Here is a 19,560-nt window from a genome sequence, read left to right as displayed (position 1 = left end):
ACATGCTCAGTACACAACAAGTTCATGAGCACATCCTTTTACGCAAGCTTGAACAAGCATAGCATGTTCCATCAAGACTGTTCATGTGCAATTTCCAATCCATGTCGATAGTTAGTGTGCACTAACAACAACAGTTTCTGACATTCTAGTTGTGTTCGTTCTTCCATTTCAGTGAGTTTTGCAAACTATCGCCTTCGTGCACCTTTTTTTTCGAGATTGTTGTTTTCATGTTTTCGGTTGTCACTTTTTCTTTCTTCACTCTAATTAGTGTTGTTTTCATGTTATCTTTGCTCTGGCATGTGTTACTTTCATTGTCGTTCATATATCTTAAGAGTCATTCACACTTTAGCAATTGGGGTCTTTTCACATGTTAGTTGTCGCACAATGTATGCATGCTCATTTTGGTGGTTTCAAGGGGTTATATTTGTGTGATGAGTTTGTCTAACCATGCAAATATTAGTCGATCTCATTCTCAAATTTTTAACCATTTTCTGACAACTTTCATCACGATCGTCGTAAAGTGTACCTTTAGCGTCACACTTGTTGTAAAGTTGTGGCATTGAGGGAATATGTTGTTAACATGTTCGAAATGATCTATGTTGTTGTGTTGTCAAAGTGTCTCAAGTGTGTGATCACATTCAATTCGTATCATTATTCAAAACAGTCCCTTCAATCCCACACTTAGCCAAATTTCAAAAAATTCTCGGAAACCTAGCCTCATCCAACCCTCCAGAACTGGGAATTTCACAACTTCAGTGCTTAAGCCTAGAAATGCACATTTAGCAACCTCAGTGCTCAAACCCAAAACTATGCATTTCTAAAATTTAGTGATCAAGCCTAGAATTGCGCATTTCACAACTTCAGTGCTCAAGTCTGACCTTGCCTCCTAGAATTATGTAATTCATCCTCCCATCCTGGCCTCAGATGTGCACTTCACAATCTCTAGACGCAAGCTCATCCCTTGAGTTCATGATCTGCGTAATACACAATGGACCAACCTCCCTTGTATCCTGGAACTGCGTAGTGTGTTCACTCAACGCCCATCCCCTTAGCCTACCTCTCTAGCTCCCATAACTACGAAGTTTTCTCCCTCCGTCTAACCTGAATTGCACACTGCATAGTCGCAAGGCTTAAGGCTTAGCCCTGAGCTCTTGAACTGCGTAATTTCACAGTCACCTAGGCTCATCTGTCCTCTAGAACTATGCAATAAGCTAATCCAGTGCCTATCCCCTCAGCCTATCATCTTGAGCTCATAGACTATTCATTTTTCTTCCTCAGCTAAGCCACTCGACACCAAAGAATTGAGGTGTTCAGCATTTGCCAAACAATGTTTCCAAAGGGTGGGTTGTCTAGGGTTTTGTGAGAAAATGTGACAAGTAGGATATCATGCTAGGTTAACCAGCCTTTTTTCCACAAACCTTAGGAGTGATAACGTCAACATTGCAGGGTTCAACTTCACCATTTCAACTAAGGCCATAGCTGCAGCTACAGGGATACCAAATAGTGGAGAAAAACGGTTCAAACATTCAGATTTGGATGTTCTAAGCTATAGAACTTTCACAAAAATTCAGTATAAAGAAGCTCCCAAGAGTGTTTTTCCTTTTGGATTGTTTCTTGAAAATTTTGCTCCATTAATGAAGTTTATTATCAAATATTTTACATGTGAGGGCATGTTTTCAACAGTGTATAAGTATCGTATCAGATTATTGATGCACTTCACTAGTGTAAAGCCTCTCAACCTACCTCACTACCTCTATAGAAATTTAGTTAAGATGGCAAAGAAAGTGTAAAACAGAAAGGGTGATCACCAGCTAGTCTCTACCACCATGCTTGAATTAAAATCATTGTCCTACACCAGTTCGAAAAGGTGAACATCTCTTGGGAAACCCTAATTCAGCAAAACAAGGGGGCAAGCTTTAGTTGTTAGCTGAGGCTTCACTCATAGCTTGAAGAATCTTTCCGTAGCTCCAAGGAACAAATTTCAAACACTTTGAACAAATTTTGGAATTTTTGAAGATTTTGGGCATTTTGGAAATTTTACACAGTTTTTGGGTAGAAAAGGTAGCGTGTCCCACGCTACGTTTTTGCTGGAGGCCTCCAAATCACGAAAATTTTGCATTTTTGGATTCCTTATGACCTGCACATTAAATTTATGTAACCAGAGATCCATGTCAACAACTTTTGCTAGGTCAAAAAGTAAAAAAAGTACCAAAAAAACACCTTTCTGCCATGTTTTTCAGAGGCACACTATGTTTTTGGAGTAGCTGTGGGAGAAATGGTTTTTGGAGGTCTAGAAGTAGTCTCTTTTAGTGCTTGAATATTATATGGTGTAGTAGAAAGGAAGATCTTTCTCCATCATTTTTCAGATATTAATTTGGAGCTTGGGAACCCCTCCAAAAGTCAATTACAATCAAAACACTACATTTTCTCTATGCACGCTACATTTTCAGGCAAATCGCTACGTTTTTGCCTGGAACTCATTTTTCTCGGTTTGCTCAGTCCAGTTCGACTTTTTCTGATGTAATTTTTGATTTTAGGGGTTGTGATGATGCATTGAAGGGTAATTATGTTTTTCAAAGTAAAAATTATGTAGATTCATGCTTTTATAGGTTCTTATGGTCAAATGAATCGATTTTGCACCAAATTGGGAGTTGGTTTCAAAAAACCTCCCTAGTCTTAGGTATGGTTGGAGGTATTCTTGTAAGCAGTTCCTTGAATGTATGATTTGACCCCTGAGAGGGGGAAACTGATATTTTTATCTATGTAACCCAATCTAAGTTAGAGAAAGGGTTGGACATCAGTGAGTAGAACTCTTGGAGCTTATATTCAATTATGTTTTTTCACAGTAAATCAAAGGACAGTTGCAGCTATTATTTAGGAATTCTTGTGTTGTGAGCTTGTGATAATGTTCTCTTTTTGTTATAGTTTTATGTGAATGACAATTTCATATTCTTTCCATATCTATGCTTTTCAGTGATTTTCCTAAGAGGTTTTAAAGAGAATTCTTAAGTTTAAGTTATGTTTTGTTAGGAACTTCATGTTTATGTTTCCTATCTTTTGATAAATGAATTCATGCTTGCCATGCTCATTTCGAATCTTTTCTTTTCCACCCTATGCTACATCGAAAAAACCACAAAGTATCACAAAGGCATACCTAGCCTACTCCTTTATATCTCTTACAACTAAAACCTTTGATCTTTTGACCTAGTTCCCTAATTTTCACTCCTGATCTTGCAAAACCATAAATTTCAAAACCCTAGAGATGAACATATCTAGCATAATATCTTTTTCCCACTCCAGTCATATTTGGCTTTTAACTTTATAGAGAGAGCCCTCTCTGGTTTAGCAGGGCTAGTTGCTAAACCCTAAGTGGTTTGAGGTTACCTCTATTGATCTCCTTTCTCATCCTTGGGATATTATGGAGGATAACATTTTGGCGTCGTTGCCAGGGAACGCAAGCTCATATTTTCCCTGGGAAAGAACGATAAGGATTAGATCTGATTGTTGATGGTGGAAAGTGATTAGACACGGGAAGGATGAAATCATTCACCTGGCGACTCCAACCTGATTCAAAGACTCCATTGGCATCAAGCTCTAGAAATCAAGGTCTTATTGGTGATTCCATTGGCATGAGAATCAGTAGCCTAAATATTGCCTTAGTTCATTGATTGTTTTCAAGATGGATTCAATTGCTAGAAGGTATGTTCCTATGAATTGTGCTCACATTGATGGTTTTCCAAATCGAATTCCTTGCATAGATTGGCAAACTAATTTGCCCAAATTCATAGATGGAAATGAGGATGAGGCTATTCTGCATCTAATAAAATTTCATTGGCATATACATAAGCTTGGGATTATGTTTCATGAGGATTGTTTGATGAAAATGTCTATGGATACCCTAGAAGGAAAAGTAAGGTCATGGTATGAAGGATTGAAGCCAGGTAGCTTATTCTCTCTTAAAGAATTCCACACAACATTGTTTGATTTTTTTGGAAAATCCCATCATTCATTCTTGTTGTTTGAATATTGTTGTGAATCTTGTGAAAACTTCATTCAATACCTTGAAGAGACTTTTGGTGATGCATAATGTCTATATTATGAGATCATAGAGGCCCTTTATGAATTTTCTTCCCAACATAAAATAACAGAGATTAGTTGCTTTGATACAAAGGATCATTCACAACACACATCAACTCCTTCTTTTCTTGAATATGAAACAAATCTGCATCCTAATAGTTAAGAAGAAATTGTTCCAAGTCAGAATTCTGAAATTTTAATGTAAAAAAAACTTAAGCAGTGAAACATCTTATGGCAATGGTTATCTACTTTTGCAAGAAAATAGTGAATAAGGAATTGCTTTTCTTGATTCTTGTGATAGTTAAATTGATATTCTTCCTATTGAAGGACATGAGGAATCAAATATAATTGAATTGGTTGTTGCATTTAAAGTTTTCCATGAGCATCCAAAACCCTATCTTTTGGATGAGAGGTATGAAGATAGTCATTCACTTGTTTTTTTAGATTGTTCTTTCTTTGAGTTTTCATTTTAAGATCAAGTTTGTGAAGACCAAGATCAGATTTTTGAAGAATGTATGGAACAAGAGATATTAGAAGTCCTTTATGATTTTTCCTCCCAACAAGAATCAACAACTCTCTCCTTAGATGAAACAGACTGGGATCAAAATAGAGAAAGGCCTATTCCTGATCTTGAAAATGAAAATCACCAAGCCAATGTTCATTTCTATAAAAATCAGTGTTCTCCTCTATCTAAAGATGAAATAGATTAGCTCCTGAACATCCATGTTACAGCCAAAGTTAAGGCAGTTTTGTAGTGTTCCCGCAGTTTTGAATGTGTGAGTGAAATTTCTTCCATTATTGAAAATGAAAATCTAAATGATGGCAGTCATGAAACTGATGAAACTATACAAGAAGTTTTTGTGATTAATCTAATTTGTGATGTAGATTTCCTGCAAGGAGATCAGCTAAAAGGGATTTTTTTCCTTTCATGAAGAGGATAGGATTGACATGTTTAATAATCTTGAAGAATGTTTTTTGTTTTAGGATGATTTAGACTATGAATTGGAAGAGTATGAGTCTGAGATAGATAGAATGCCAGAGATAGAATCAGAGTTGCTCATGCTTGAGGAATTTACAACCAATACTCAGGTAGCAAAAATTCATACTTCCTTGTGCCTTCCTATGGATCAACAACCAAGTATTCTTTCAGATCAAAATTAAAGGAGTACTTGTATTTTTGTTGGATTTCAAGACAAGGTAACATTTCAGATTTTTAAGGATCCTTACACTATTTTTCTACAGTCAACAGGGAAGATGGATTTTCTTGTATTTATGGATCATGAGCACATTTTTAGTGGATACTTGGAGTTGCCTAGTTTTTGTTTTTTCTGCCTGCTCAAGGAAAGTGTGAGTAGGATTCAAGTAAGTAGCCATTTTTTGGATTGGTTACATTGGAGAAATAATTTCACATGATTGTATATATATCTTCAGCAGGTGGGAAGTTATCATCAGGATTTGAAGCCCGAGGTGAAGGCCCTAAGATGTCGATGGTCTGCTGCCTTAATTAAGTTCAGTCAGTAGTTATTTTTAGAGTTAAGCCAATTCAGTTAGTCGGTTAGTTTTCAGTTTTGAGTTTGGTCTATTTTTTTACTCCATGCCCAATGGATCAGGCTACTTGGTCTACGGTGTTCTTGACACTTCCTAAAGGAGCTTCCATCCCCAGATGGAGCCAATTTTAGTGTCTATCAGTCCTGCTAGTCACCAGTGACCAAATGTGCTCTTTCAAAGTTTTTGTTAGGGTCCTAGGTCAAGTTTTTTTTTTTGTTTTAGTAGGTCTTCAAATATTTTTTTTTTTATCATTGGTTGCTATGTCTAGGTCAATGCTACTCCCTTCGGCATTCATGGTTATCATTATTCATCATGGTCATGTCATTTTTCAAGTGTTATAGTTCATGGATCAGTCAAATAATCATATAGGTCTTGGTCTAGGTCATCACTTGTAATTGTCATCATTATGTTAGTTTTAAGCTTAAAAAAACCATGTTTATGGTCTTAAGTCCACAGATAAGGGATTTAGAATCTTAGGAGGCATATGTAATAAAGGTAAAGGTACTACTTCAGTTCATAAAGATATTACTGCAAAACACATCACTTTGGTTTCAAAATGAAAGATGATGTCAAGTCATGACATATACAAACAAATTATTTTAACTCTTAGAAGAGACCATACAAGAATTTCTTTCACTCATTCCATTGGCATTGAGCACTAATTCACTAGCAAAGGTCATCTTAGTATAGCAAGCATTAAAGGACACTCTCAAAAGGTGATTAACAGCCCCTCCAAAGCTCCACATTGCATTTTCAGCCAACCACGTTGTGTATTTTACCCTTCGCTGTGTTTTCACTTCTAGAGGCAAATAATACATCTCCAGAGGTTTTCTGTGGACAATTAAGGTTCCATCATCCCATTGAAAAGTAAGTTAAAGCTCTTTACACCTCCTATCATCATTTATTTTATCTTTTCAGTGGAGAAACCCCCCCATAGTCCCCAGACTACATTTTTGGTGGGTGAGCTCCATAGTTTGGGTTGCAAGAAAATATACCTAGTTCACTACCTATTCTACCCTTCTCCACACCCAAATACACTTCACAAAGCCTTTCTTACCCTTCCTCCCTCATTTCCCTAACCCATAAACCTAACCCTATCTACTACACTACATTTTTGGCAGTTTTAGGGTTAGGATTGTGTTTAAATTCCATACAACAATCCCTTCACTATTTTCATCATTTTCCACCTCCCTAAACTTCCTAACACATCTCCCTACCTCCCCAATTTTTCTTACCCACATATCTCTTCCCTAACCCCTTCATTCCCTCACCTAAATATACTAATCCCAATCCCCTGCTCCCTCTAAAAACTTGTTTTTTCCCATCACTTACCCTAGGGTTTTGCTTTGCAATTGTAAACAATGGAGGGAGGAAAGAAGCCATACAACAAAGGAGGTTAGGTGTCAAGGTTTGAGCCACTTGACACCAAAGAATTGAGGTCTTCAACATTTTCCAGACAATGTTTCCAAAAGGTGGGTTGTTTAGGGTTTTGTGAGCAAATTCAACAAGTAGGATATCATGCCAAGTTAACCATTCTTTTTGCCACAAACCTTAGGAGTGATAAGGTTAGCATTGTATGGTTCAACTTCATCATTTCAACTAAGGCCATAGCTATAGCTACAGGGATATGAAATAGTGAAGAAATATGGTTCAAACAATCAAATTTGGATGTTATAAACTATAGAGATTTCACAAAAATTCAGTATAAAGAGACTCCCAAGAGTGTTTTTCCTTTTGGACTGTAGCTTGAAAAGTTTTCTCCATTAATGAAGTTCATTATGAAATATTTTACATGTGAGAGAAGGTTTTCAATAGTGTATAAGTATCATATCAGATTATTGATGCACCTCACCAGTGTAAAGCCTCTCAACCTACCTCACTGTCTCTAAATTTTTTTAGTTAAGATGGCAAAGAAAGTGCAAAATAGAAAGGGTGATCACCAAGCTAGTCTTTACCACCATGTTTTAATTAAAATTATTGTCCTACACCAGCTTGAAAAGATGAACATCTCTTGGGAAACCCTAATTCAGCAAAACAAGGGGGACAAGCTTGAGTTGTTGGTTGAGGCTTCACTCATAGCTTGAAGAATCATTACCTAGCTCCAAGGAAAAAATTTCAAACACTTTGAACAAATTTTGAATTTTTCCGAAGATTTTGGGCATTTTGGAAATTTTACACAGTTTTTGGGCAGAAAAGGTAGCATGTCCCATGCTACCATTTTGTTGGAGGCCTCCAAATCACGAAAATTTTACATTTTTGGATTCCTTATGACCTGCACATTAAAATTATGTAATCGGAGATCCATGTCAACAACTTTTTCTATGTCAAAAAAATTAAAAAGTACAAAAAAGCACCTTTCTGCCAGGTTTTTCAAAGGCATGCTATGTTTTTGGAGTAGTTGTGTGATAAATGGTTTTTGGAGGTCTAGAAGTATTATTTTTCACTGCTTGAAGATTTTATGGTGTAGTAGATAGGAATATATTTCTCCAGTATTTTTCATATCTTAATTTGGTGCTCGGGAACCCCTCCAAAGGTCACTTACAAGCAGCACACTACGTTTTCTCCAGGCACGCTACGTTTTCAGGAAATTCGCTATGTTTTTGCCTAGAACTCATTTTTCTTAGTTTGCTTAGTCCATTTCAACTTTTTCTTATGTAATTTGTTATTTTAGGGGTTGTGATGATGCATTGATGTGTAATTATGTTTTTCAAAGTAAAAATTAAGTATATTCATGCTTGTATAGGTTCTTATGGTAAGATGAATCAGTATTGCACCAAATTCAGAGTTGGTTTCTAACCTCCCTAGTCTTAAGTATGGTTGGAGATATTTTGTAAGCAGTTCCTTGAATGCTGGATTGGACCCCTGAGAGGTGGAAACAAATATTTTGATCTATATGTAACCCAATCTAAGTTAGAGAAAGGGTTAGACATCAATGAGTAGAACTCTTGGAGCTTGTATTCAATTATCTTTTTTACATGAATTCAAAGGACAGTTGTAGCTTTTATTCAGGAATTCTTGTGTTGCAAGTTTGTGATAATGTTTTATCTATTTTATAGTTTTATATGAATGATAATTTCATATTCTTTCAATATCTATGCTTTTTAGTGATTTTCCTAAGAGGTTTTAAAGAGAATTATTAAGTTTAAGCTTTGTTTTGTTAGGAACTTCATGTTTATGTTACCTATCTTCTGATAAATGAATTCATGCTTGTCATGCTCACTTTGAATCTTTGCTTCTCCACCCTACACTACATCTTTTCCACCCTACACTACATATAAAAAACCCCAAAGTATCACAAAGGTATACCTACCCTACTCCTTTATATCTCTTGCAATTGAAAACTTTGATATTTTGACCTAGTTCCCTGATTTTCACTCCTGATCCGGCAAAACCATAAATTTCAAAACCCTAGAGCTGAACATATCTAACCTAATATCTTTTTCCCACTCCAATCATATTTGGTTGTGAGCTTTATAGAGAGAGCCCTCTCTAGTTTAACATGGCAGCTGTTGAACCCTAAGTGGTTTGACGCTACCTCTATCGATATCCTTTCTCAGCCTTGGGATATTGTGGAGGATAACAACTCCAACACTCCACTATTGGAGCTAGTGATGTTCATTGTATACATGTGTCTTGGAAATTTTACTTAATATAAGAAGCCTTCTTGGCCAGCACATTCTTCATGCATGGATTATAGATATTTGTAAGATTATTCTGTGAATGTTTGTAATTTGTGTTTTCTTTCATCTTTGCTGAAGTAGTTGAACTATTTTGGTTATTTTGGTACTTATCATATTGAGAATGTGTTGTAATTTCTATGATTGTTGTCACATCCTCATGGAATATTCCACTGGATATTAGACAAATCTTCCTTGTTACATTGGTTGCAATGATCATCGCATCTATGTGGATTATTATTCTTGATGTTGTACGGATCCTTCTTGTTCGTGTGTGTCTCTACTAGGGTGGTACTACTACCTCTCTCTTAGAAGGCTTGCTTCTTCTCCCCTCCATAGTGAAATAAATTTGACACACATATGATCGAACACTCACCAGTCACACCCCCTTTCTTTTTGAAGGTGCATTCTCAGTCCTCTCTCTTGCTCACAACTAGAGCTAAGGCATATATTTAAGAATACATGGAAACCAGGCTGATATTAAGAATGGGGCTCCTACCCCACACGCTGTGGGTTCTAATTGGGACTTCACATCAGGGATACCCCTTAGTTGATGGATTTCTATTACTATCAACAATGGCACTAGAAGGAGGGCCAGATGACAAGATGAGCCCATTGAATTTGGTTTGAATCTCTTATATAAAATGGCTCATACTCAAATCTTACCTGTGGGGTGTTTCTCTAATTTTTCTCTTTATCAATTTTCAATCCCCGATGAGCCTCTCTATCACTTGTCTCAGTTAAATTTTTATGGTGAGGATGGAACATCCATAACCGAGCACATTTATGATTTTCTTAAATTTTGTGAATCTTACGAAATCAATGATGAAGAGTTTTCTTGTGTGCTTTTCTTCCTCACCCTTGAAGGTCATGTTAATTGATGGTGCCATACCTTGCCACCTACTTCCATCCATTCCCTTCATCATTTCCTCGGGGAGATTCATCAAGCCTTTGATAGGTATAATTACCGAGATGTTTGTAAAAGAATCAATCTCTTAAGAATGAAGCCTAATGAATCAGTTGAGGAGTTTTCTGATTGATTCCTTCACCTTTGTTGTGAAATTTCTGAAGAAGACATGAATCAGGATTTCTTGAAACAAGAGTTTGAGTGCTTGGTTCTTATCTCTTTACACGGTGAACTTGAACCCCCTGATTTTCCTACTTCCCCAACTCTTGTGAATCATGAGACACCTCTAATTTCAGAGGAGGAATTTACTGCTCCTTTTGTTCTTTGTCCTCCTCCTTTTCCAGTTCCAATGAAGGTGCCTCTGTGCGATGGTAATAAAGTTGAAAAATCCGCAAATCAAATTCCTAATCAAACTTCTCATTCTTCTTACATTTCTCGTGACTCAGATTCAATGGAGGAAATACAAGAATGGCTCATGAAGCCCATGGGGAATACTAACTTCACCATTTCGTAACATGATGTTATCATATTATAGCCTCCAATCTGATAGATTTCTATGATCCTCTATCATCTACATGCCATGACCCTTTGTACCTTGATCTTCTCGATCAATCTGATCCACCAGCTAGTTTTTCACGCTCTCTTGATTTTCAAGTTATTGGTTCAAATTGTGATCAGATACAAGGTAGTCACATTACATAGGCAGAGGAGTAGGAAGGTGAAGATGCTTTCAATATTTATTCTCTTTTTCAAAATCCTCCATGTCAAAACAATGTCCTTCCATTCTTGGATGATTCTCAATCTTCTAATCTCGGTAGTGAATCAAATGTAATCAATTATTTCAATCAATCCATAGCATCGGGAAACAATCATTCCAATGATGATGACTTCATTGATGTATGCAATCACGAATGCCCACGGGTATCACTTGATATTTTGGTTTCTCATGAAGATTTTATTTTAGATCCAGAATTTGATTCGGTCAAAGAAGATGTGCTTATTGAAACTTCCTCTTGATCTCACTATCTCATGTGCTCTACTATATGTGATGCATCTACTTGTGACAGAGATACCCCATGCTCTTTAATTTCTTCATCTAATGATTTATATTCTTAATTGAAACAAGGTAGTGATAATATCCATGATGCAAATGAAATCAATCGAATCATTGAGTACTCTTTCCATCGAAAAATCTGGTGAAATCAATAATGGAGATGGTTTCCATCCGATGAGAAAAGGTTTTATTGAAAATAGTGGTAGTAGCTATCCTCACACCATGCAAGATTTGGTTCAATCCTCATGATGTGATTTGACAATCCTTGAAAGTTTTGGGACTTGTTAGGAAATCGAGGCACTTCAACTTTCGTTGATGGTTATGTCGGGATCTCACGACTCTGGTAAGAACCCCTAACTAAGTCAGATCTAGTTTCTTTCACACAATCCTTCTCTTTACATGGTTTCACTTGATGAAAATCTCTTTCTCAAAGATATTTGGTATTTCTGATGTAATCTTTCAAACTTTTGAGATTTGGGTTTTGATCAAATTCAAGAATACTCTTTAGTTGATTCATTTTCATGCAAATCTCTCACATCAAACTTGGGTTAGGAATGTGTATATCTCATAGAATCATAGAATTGTGAATATGATAATTTCAAATACTAGCTTTGGCTGAAGGAATCATGCCTATCATATTCATCTCTTAATAGTCAACTCCCTATTTTTCTTATGAATGTTATATTGAAAATCTTCCCCTTCATCTCACCTAAAATCCTTTTGAGTAATAATGAATGCATGAGTTATTGCAAAAATCATGTTCTTCTCTATTCACCATGTCCTGACTGGTCTCATGTATTCATTTTGCTGACATCCCTTTTAAATTCTTTTGATGATCGCGATGCTTGCACAGTTTTTCACCGGTTACAAGATAACGGTTTGTCACATTTGGCTCGCGAGGAGCTTGGTTTTATTGTTCAGGGCATTCATACAGCTATCCGAACTTATTTATCTTGGTTAATTAAAAATTGGGAATCTAATGCTTTAATCATCCCGTCTGATCATTATTCAATGACTGATGATTGTCATTTAGCCTATTATTTTTCCATCAACACATCCATTGACAATTTTTTTACATCCTTTGATATTCATCGTTCAATATCCCTGTTGGGTCCCTATAATACTAGTGATTACCCCATTACTATTGTAGTTATACCCCTTATTTATATTGTTGTGCCCCTATTACCCCCATGTTGTTATTTATGTGCCCCATAGAATCCCTCTATTGTTATTTTTGTGGCTTTATATTATTATTGTTAGGTCGGCTGGATTATATTGTGACTCCTTAGACTCCTATATATAGAAAGGAGGTTTTGTCATTTGAATCATCCAAGAATTGTTCATTTATGTAATGTAAAGGAGGTTTCCCCCTCGAAGAGGCTGAATTCTAAGGCATGGATTTATCTTTTCTATCTTTTCTTGAGCTGGTTTCATAACATTTGGTATCAGAGCTTTGGATTCTAGGGTTTCGCTGCTCCAAACAGGTCATCATGGCATTTTCGCTATAACTTTTTTTCTGTGACGTTTCAGAAGTCGCAAAAAAAAACCCCATTTGAGAAGAAATCACGCTGAACCTTGACTCCGAATTTCAGAGCCTTTCGCACGATATTTGCGGAGATATGATCTGAGGAAGTTGGTCTTTTTGCAGACTCCTGAATTACATTCAAAACAGGTAACCTGGGGAAAATCGTCATAACTTTCTCTCTGGGGATCGGATTGAAATTTCATAAGAAGGTACAGAAAGAGGACGGACTTTAGTTTCTTGTATGCATGTTTTAGATTCAAAGGTTGAAACAGTGACTCGTGGCATGTCGTACAAGTTCGCTCTACTGAACTAGTCTAGAAGCAAGTCACTGTGGGATATTTCACATAACTCTTCCTTGGAGAATCCAATTTGGGTCAGACTTGTGGCATTGGAAAGAGGACATAGAAGGCTACTACAGGTTGCAATTTCAGAACTGGATGATCCGAAATTACATAGATACATCAGATTCAATATCAGGCTTCTACAAAGTGAAAAAAGGTGTGTAGTTTTTTTTTAAATTTTTGTGTAAGCTTGGTTTAACGGAATTCAAAGGGCATAGTAAAGCATTATTATCGGTAACTGATGCCCCGAGGAAAGAAAATGAAAACACCTAGTAAGGAACCTGAAATCTCTAGCATGACTCATGAAGAAGAGGAAGAAATGCTACATGATATATCAAAATTACAAGAACAAGTGCAACAAATGTCACGCTCACAAAAGCTAACAGAAGCTAAGATAAATGGCGTGGAATCTAATATAAATGGCGTGGAATCTAAGATAAATGGCGTAGAATCTAAGATAAAGGGCATGGAAGATAAGATGGATGATTCGATGGCAGATTTGAAGACAGATTTGAAGACAGACATGGCATATTTGAAGACAGATTTGACAAATTTTCTACAAGAAATACTTACTAATGGTGAAAAGGTTGTAAAGGAAACTCATGATGTGAACAAAAGAAATGTTAATCATGATTCCATAGACTCTAATGTTGGATCGAAGACCCACCATATTCCAAAAATCGATATGAGGAAGTTTGATGGCAAGGATCCCGCCACATGGATATTACAGATGGAGCAGTTCTTCGATCTCAATAATGTGCAAAACACACAAAAGGTACGTATGGCAACTGTATATTTGGAACCAAATCAGTTTGTATGGTATCAATGGCTTTGCTCTCGTAAAAAATTTATCACTTGGGCAATTTTTACAGAAGAATTGATAGCACATTATGAAGATACAAAAAGCAACACTTTTTTTAGCCAATTGATAAGTCTCAAACAAAAGGGTTCAGTAATGGAGCACATTGAGGAGTTCCAAAAATTGAACATAAGGGTAAAAGATATTCCAGAGGAGCATAGGATTGATGTGTTCATAGGGTCTTTAAAGGATAATATCCAACATGATGTTCGCCTTTGGGAACCTGATTCATTAGAGAAGGCATTCAGGTTAGCAAGAAAAATGGAAAGCAAAATTATGGCAACCAGGAAGCATACCACTCACAACTATAAAGACGGAAGTGTTGTTGCCCCTAGTCTTCCACAACCTATAAGGTTGACACCACAACAATTGGAAGAAAAAAGAGCAAAAGGGCTTTGTTACAGTTGTGATAGCAAATACACTAAAGGTCATAAGTGTGCTGAGAAGAAATTATTCTACATAGATTGTGAAGAGGAAGAAGAAAAGGAGCAAGAAAGGTCAAAAGAAGAAGATATTCTCCAGGAACAAAGCCTAGATGAAGAAAAATAAATCCGACCATATCTTGTAATGCATTGGCGGGAATTACCACTCCTCAAACCATCAAGATAGAAGGACAAATCAAGAAGAAAAAGGTAATAGTGTTGATTGATTCAGGAAGCACCCACAATTTTATTCATTGTAGGGTAGCAAAAGAATTGAATTGCTTCCTATATCCAGCACCAGAGTGTCAAGTGATGATTGCAAATGGAGGAACAATAAATTGCTCTGGAAAGTGCCATAATATCAAGCTATCCATGGGAGAATATGTATTGACTAGCCCAATGCTTTCCATTCCAATGGGAGGTGCTGATGTTGTACTAGGAGTCCAATGGCTACAATCCTTGGGTACAATAGCTTTTAATTTTCAAGAACTTTTCATCAAATTTTCTGCGGAAGGAAAGGAAGTTGAATTAAGGGGTATTGCAGGGAAACCAGGAAAGATAATCAGCTCTAATGGTATGACAAAGCTTCTAAAAAAGGAGCAAAGAGGTGTAATTGCACAATTATGTTCGCTAGATGTTTCCACATCGGAATCATCTATTTCTCCAGATCTCCAAAAAGTCCTGGACAATCATTCCAAGGTATTTGAGACTCCCAAAGGTCTCCCACCTATGTGTGATCATGATCATGCTATTCATCTGATTCCAGGAAGTGTTCCTCCAAACATCAGGCCGTACAGATATCCCTATGTCCAAAAAAGTGAAATTGAACGTATGGTTGCAGAAATGCTAGAGGCTGGTATAATTCAACCAAGTCAAAGTTCTTTCTTTGCTCCAGTAGTATTGGTGCACAAGAAGGATGGATCATGGCGCATGTGTCCGGATTATAGGGAGCTCAACAAGCTCACTATTAAAGATAAGTTCCCCATTCCTGTCATTGATGAATTACTGGATGAATTGCATGGATCAATTTACTTCACCAAGTTGGATCTTCGTTCGGGATATCATCAAATCAGAATGAAGATTGAAGACATTCCGAAAACGGCATTTAGAACTCATGAGGGTCATTATGAATTTTTGGTCATGCCTTTTGGCCTTACCAATGCACCTTCAACATTTCAAGGTTTGATGAATTCAATTTTCAAACCATTCCTTAGAAAATTTGTGTTAGTATTTTTTGATGATATACTAATCTACAGCAAGTCTTGGAAGGATCATGTTGAACATGTTGACAAGGTGCTACAACTATTGGAGGAGAAACAATTATATGCAAAAAGATCCAAATGTTTCTTTGGAGTCCAGGAGGTGGAATATTTGGGTCATATTGTATCTCATGAAGGAGTTAAGGTAGACCCTAGCAAAATTAAAGCCATTAAGGAATGGAAAATCCCCACATCCATAAAGCATCTGCGAGGATTTCTTGGGTTGACAGGGTATTATCGCAAGTTTGTTAAGAATTATGGGAGAATAGCAGCACCTCTAACAACATTATTGAAGAAAGATGCATTTTCATGGACTCCGGAAGCAACAAAGGCCTTTGAACATCTTAAAGAGGCAATGTGCCAAGCACCGGTCTTAGCTACACCGGACTTCACAAAAACCTTTATTGTGGAATGTGATGCTTCAGGAAATGGAATTGGTGTTGTTCTAATGCAAGATGAAAGACCCATTGCTTTTGAAAGTCGTCCAATCAAGGGAAAGTTTTTAAGCAAAGCTATTTATGAGAAGGAAATGTTGGCAATACTCCATGCACTTAAGAAATGGCGACCCTACCTAATGGGAAGACACTTCAAGGTAAAAACGGATCATGATAGCCTTAAATACTTTTTAGAACAAAGATTATCCTCTGAAGAGCAACAAAAGTGGGTCACAAAGATGTTGGGTTATGACTTTGAAATCATCTACAAAAAAGGGAAGCAAAATGTGGTGGCAGATGCACTCTCAAGAAAGGATGAGGATGTGGAAGCATTGTTGTGCACCATTTCTATTATCCAACCAGATTGGATAAACGAAGCAAGGGAGGAATGGAAGAATGATGAAGAAGTGTGGGCACTTATTCGAAAGCTACAACAAGATTCCAGTACGTCTGATACATTTAGCTGGCAAAATGATTCGTTATGGTACAAAGATCGCTTATACCTCTGTAAGAATTCCCAACTAAAACAAAAGATTCTTATGGAATTGCACACTTCTCCCTTAGGAGGGCACTCAGGATTTTTAAAAACTTACCACAGGGTTAAGAAGGAATTTTTTTGGGATGGCCTTAAATCAGATATTCAAAAGTTTGTGGCGGAATGTTTGGTTTGCCAACAAAATAAAGTTGAAACAATTAAGACACCGGGTCTATTACAACCTTTATCCATTCCAAGCCAACGTTGGGAGGAGGTTTCAATGGATTTTATCACAGGTTTACCCAAGTCTGAGGGAAAGAGTGTCATCATGGTGGTAGTTGACAGACTTACCAAGTATGCACACTTTTGTGCATTATCACATCCATTTAAAGCCAGTACAGTTTCTACTGCATTTATGGAAACAATTCAAAAGCTACATGGAAACCCAAAGATTATTGTAAGTGACAGAGATCCCATTTTCACTGGAAATTTTTGGACAAAATTATTTTCTTGTCTTGGTACTCAGTTAGCTCATAGCTCATCTTATCATCCTCAATCTGATGGGCAAACTGAGATAGTAAACAAATGTTTGGAAGGATATCTTCGTTGCTTTGTATCTGATAAACAGACACAATGGGTCAAATGGTTGCCTCTGGCTGAATGGTGGTATAACACTTCCTTCCATACAGCAACAAAAATGACCCCATTTATGGCACTTTATGGGTATCAACCACCATCCATCACATCATATTTAAGAGAAAATTCTAAGGTTCAAGCAGTGGAACATCACATCGAACATCAACAACAAGTCCTCCAACTCTTAAAGGATAACCTCGTGTTGGCACAAAATAGAATGAAACAACAGGCAGATCAACATCGTAGTGAAAGAAGTTTTGATGTAGGTGATTGGGTATTCCTACGGCTACAACCATATAAGCAAATGTCCCTAAAGCAAGCTAAGAAGGATAATAAATTATCACCAAAGTATTATGGTCCGTACAAGGTGTTGCAAAAGATTGGTACTATGGCATACAAATTGGAGCTTCCTGCAGCTTCTCGATTGCACCCAGTTTTCCATGTTTCATGTTTAAAGAAGGTTATAGGTGACAAGATCCCAGTTCAAACAATATTTCCAGAACTTGACGAGGAAGGAAAAATTATATTGGAACCGGAAGCAGTCACAGAAACAAGAACTCGACAGCTACGAAATCGATCAATTTCAGAGTATCTTATCAAGTGGAAGAACTTATCCGTTGAAGATTCCACATGGGAGGATGACAATTTTATGCAGAAGTATCCAGAACTACTCAAGCATTGAGGACAACACTTTTTTGAAGGAGAGGGGCATGTTGGGTCCCTATAATACTAGTGATTACCCCATTACTATTGTAGTTATACCCCTTATTTATATTTTTGTGCCCCTATTACCCCCATGTTGTTATTTCTGTGCCCCATAGAATCCCTCTATTGTTATTTTTGTGGCTTTATATTATTATTGTTAGGTCGGCTGGATTATATTGTGACTCCTTAGACTCCTATATATAGAAAGGAGGTTTTGTCATTTGAATCATCCAAGAATTGTTCATTTATGTAATGTAAAGGAGGTTGCCCCCTCGAAGAGGCTGAATTCTAAGGCGTGGATTTATCTTTTCTATCTTTTCTTGAGCTGGTTTCATAACAATCCCACTATTCAGATTTTTGTCGAGCAGTTAAGGCACTTCAGTCTTTGCTGATGGTTATGTCATGTCCTCTCTATCTCGACATGACTGTTGAATATGATCAGATATATTTTCCCTCATGAGATTCCCATCATAATCCCTTCCCTCTAATTGAAAATTCATCTTTTCAAATATTTTGGGGTTTTTAAGAGGATCATCATGAATTTTGTGATCCAATCGTTGAATGGTTGGAACAGCCTTACCTGGAAAGATCCGTCGCAAATAATAATTTTCAATCTCCCCTCATGCTTTCTAAGGAGCTCAGTGTAAATGGAGACACATCCGCGAGAAACTTTCGAGGTTTGTTGAAATATGGTATTTCATTGAAAAGGTAACAATGTGAATTGGATGAAAGTAGTGGTTGTGACACATATTTATGCCCATGGGAAAGACCTTCAAATTTAGTGCAAGCTATTTAAGTTTTTATCTTTTTTGTTGCACAATAATTTATATATGTTTTAATTGTTTGTATCTTTGTGGATGCAGGTCAGGAACAACTACGGTGACTTCACTAGAAATTTCATTATACGTGACCCCGACCTTCTAGTTGTTAGGTTAGGAGTAGGATTAGTTGCATCCCAGTTTTCCTTCGTTTGCACTCATCCCATGTTGTTCTCTTTAGTCTCCCTTATCTTTTCTTACTTTTCTCTTGCATTATGCTTCTTTTTAGCATTTTTTTCTAGTCTTTTGGTTTTGTTTCATTGTTGTGTGTTGTTTTTCCTTTCGTTTTGTGAGACCATGCATGAATATCCTTTGTCGACTCAAATGGAATGTGGAAAAATAAAAAAGGACTTTGTAACACTACAATATTTGGATAACTCTCTTTCCTTTTTCCTTGTATGGGTTACATATTTTGCTCGATGATGTTCTGACAGAAAATATGATCCTTGTGTTAATAAAATTGTGCGTCGAACCATGATCCCCATGTATATTTTGGAAACCTCATGATTGCACTCGATTTTATGTTTCGGTGTTTTCAAGCTGATCCAAAAAAATACATAACGACAAGGGGAAAATCTTAATGAGAAAATTGATATCAGAGGTCTTACATATGCTTCTCTGAAGGAACAACCTCTCCTTCTCTCAATAGATCGAGATCCCTCTTCCACCCATAAATAAATAAGTGTCTGTGCACAATCCTCTATAAATAAATAAATAAATAAAGGTGAAACAAGAGAAAAGCTTTCTATGTAGACAAGTGAAGCAAGTAACTCCACTGAGGTACTGTCCAAGCTCGCTGGAAATGGAGAAATTTTGTTGTTCC

This window comes from Pinus tabuliformis, chromosome 9 (assembly GCF_031772625.1).
Source record: "Pinus tabuliformis cultivar Carrire ecotype Pingquan chromosome 9, CPIR1, whole genome shotgun sequence".
In the NCBI taxonomy this organism is placed as follows: domain Eukaryota; kingdom Viridiplantae; phylum Streptophyta; class Pinopsida; order Pinales; family Pinaceae; genus Pinus; species Pinus tabuliformis.
The sequence above is the reverse complement of the archived record's forward strand: the minus strand, read 5'-3'. Positions refer to the sequence as shown.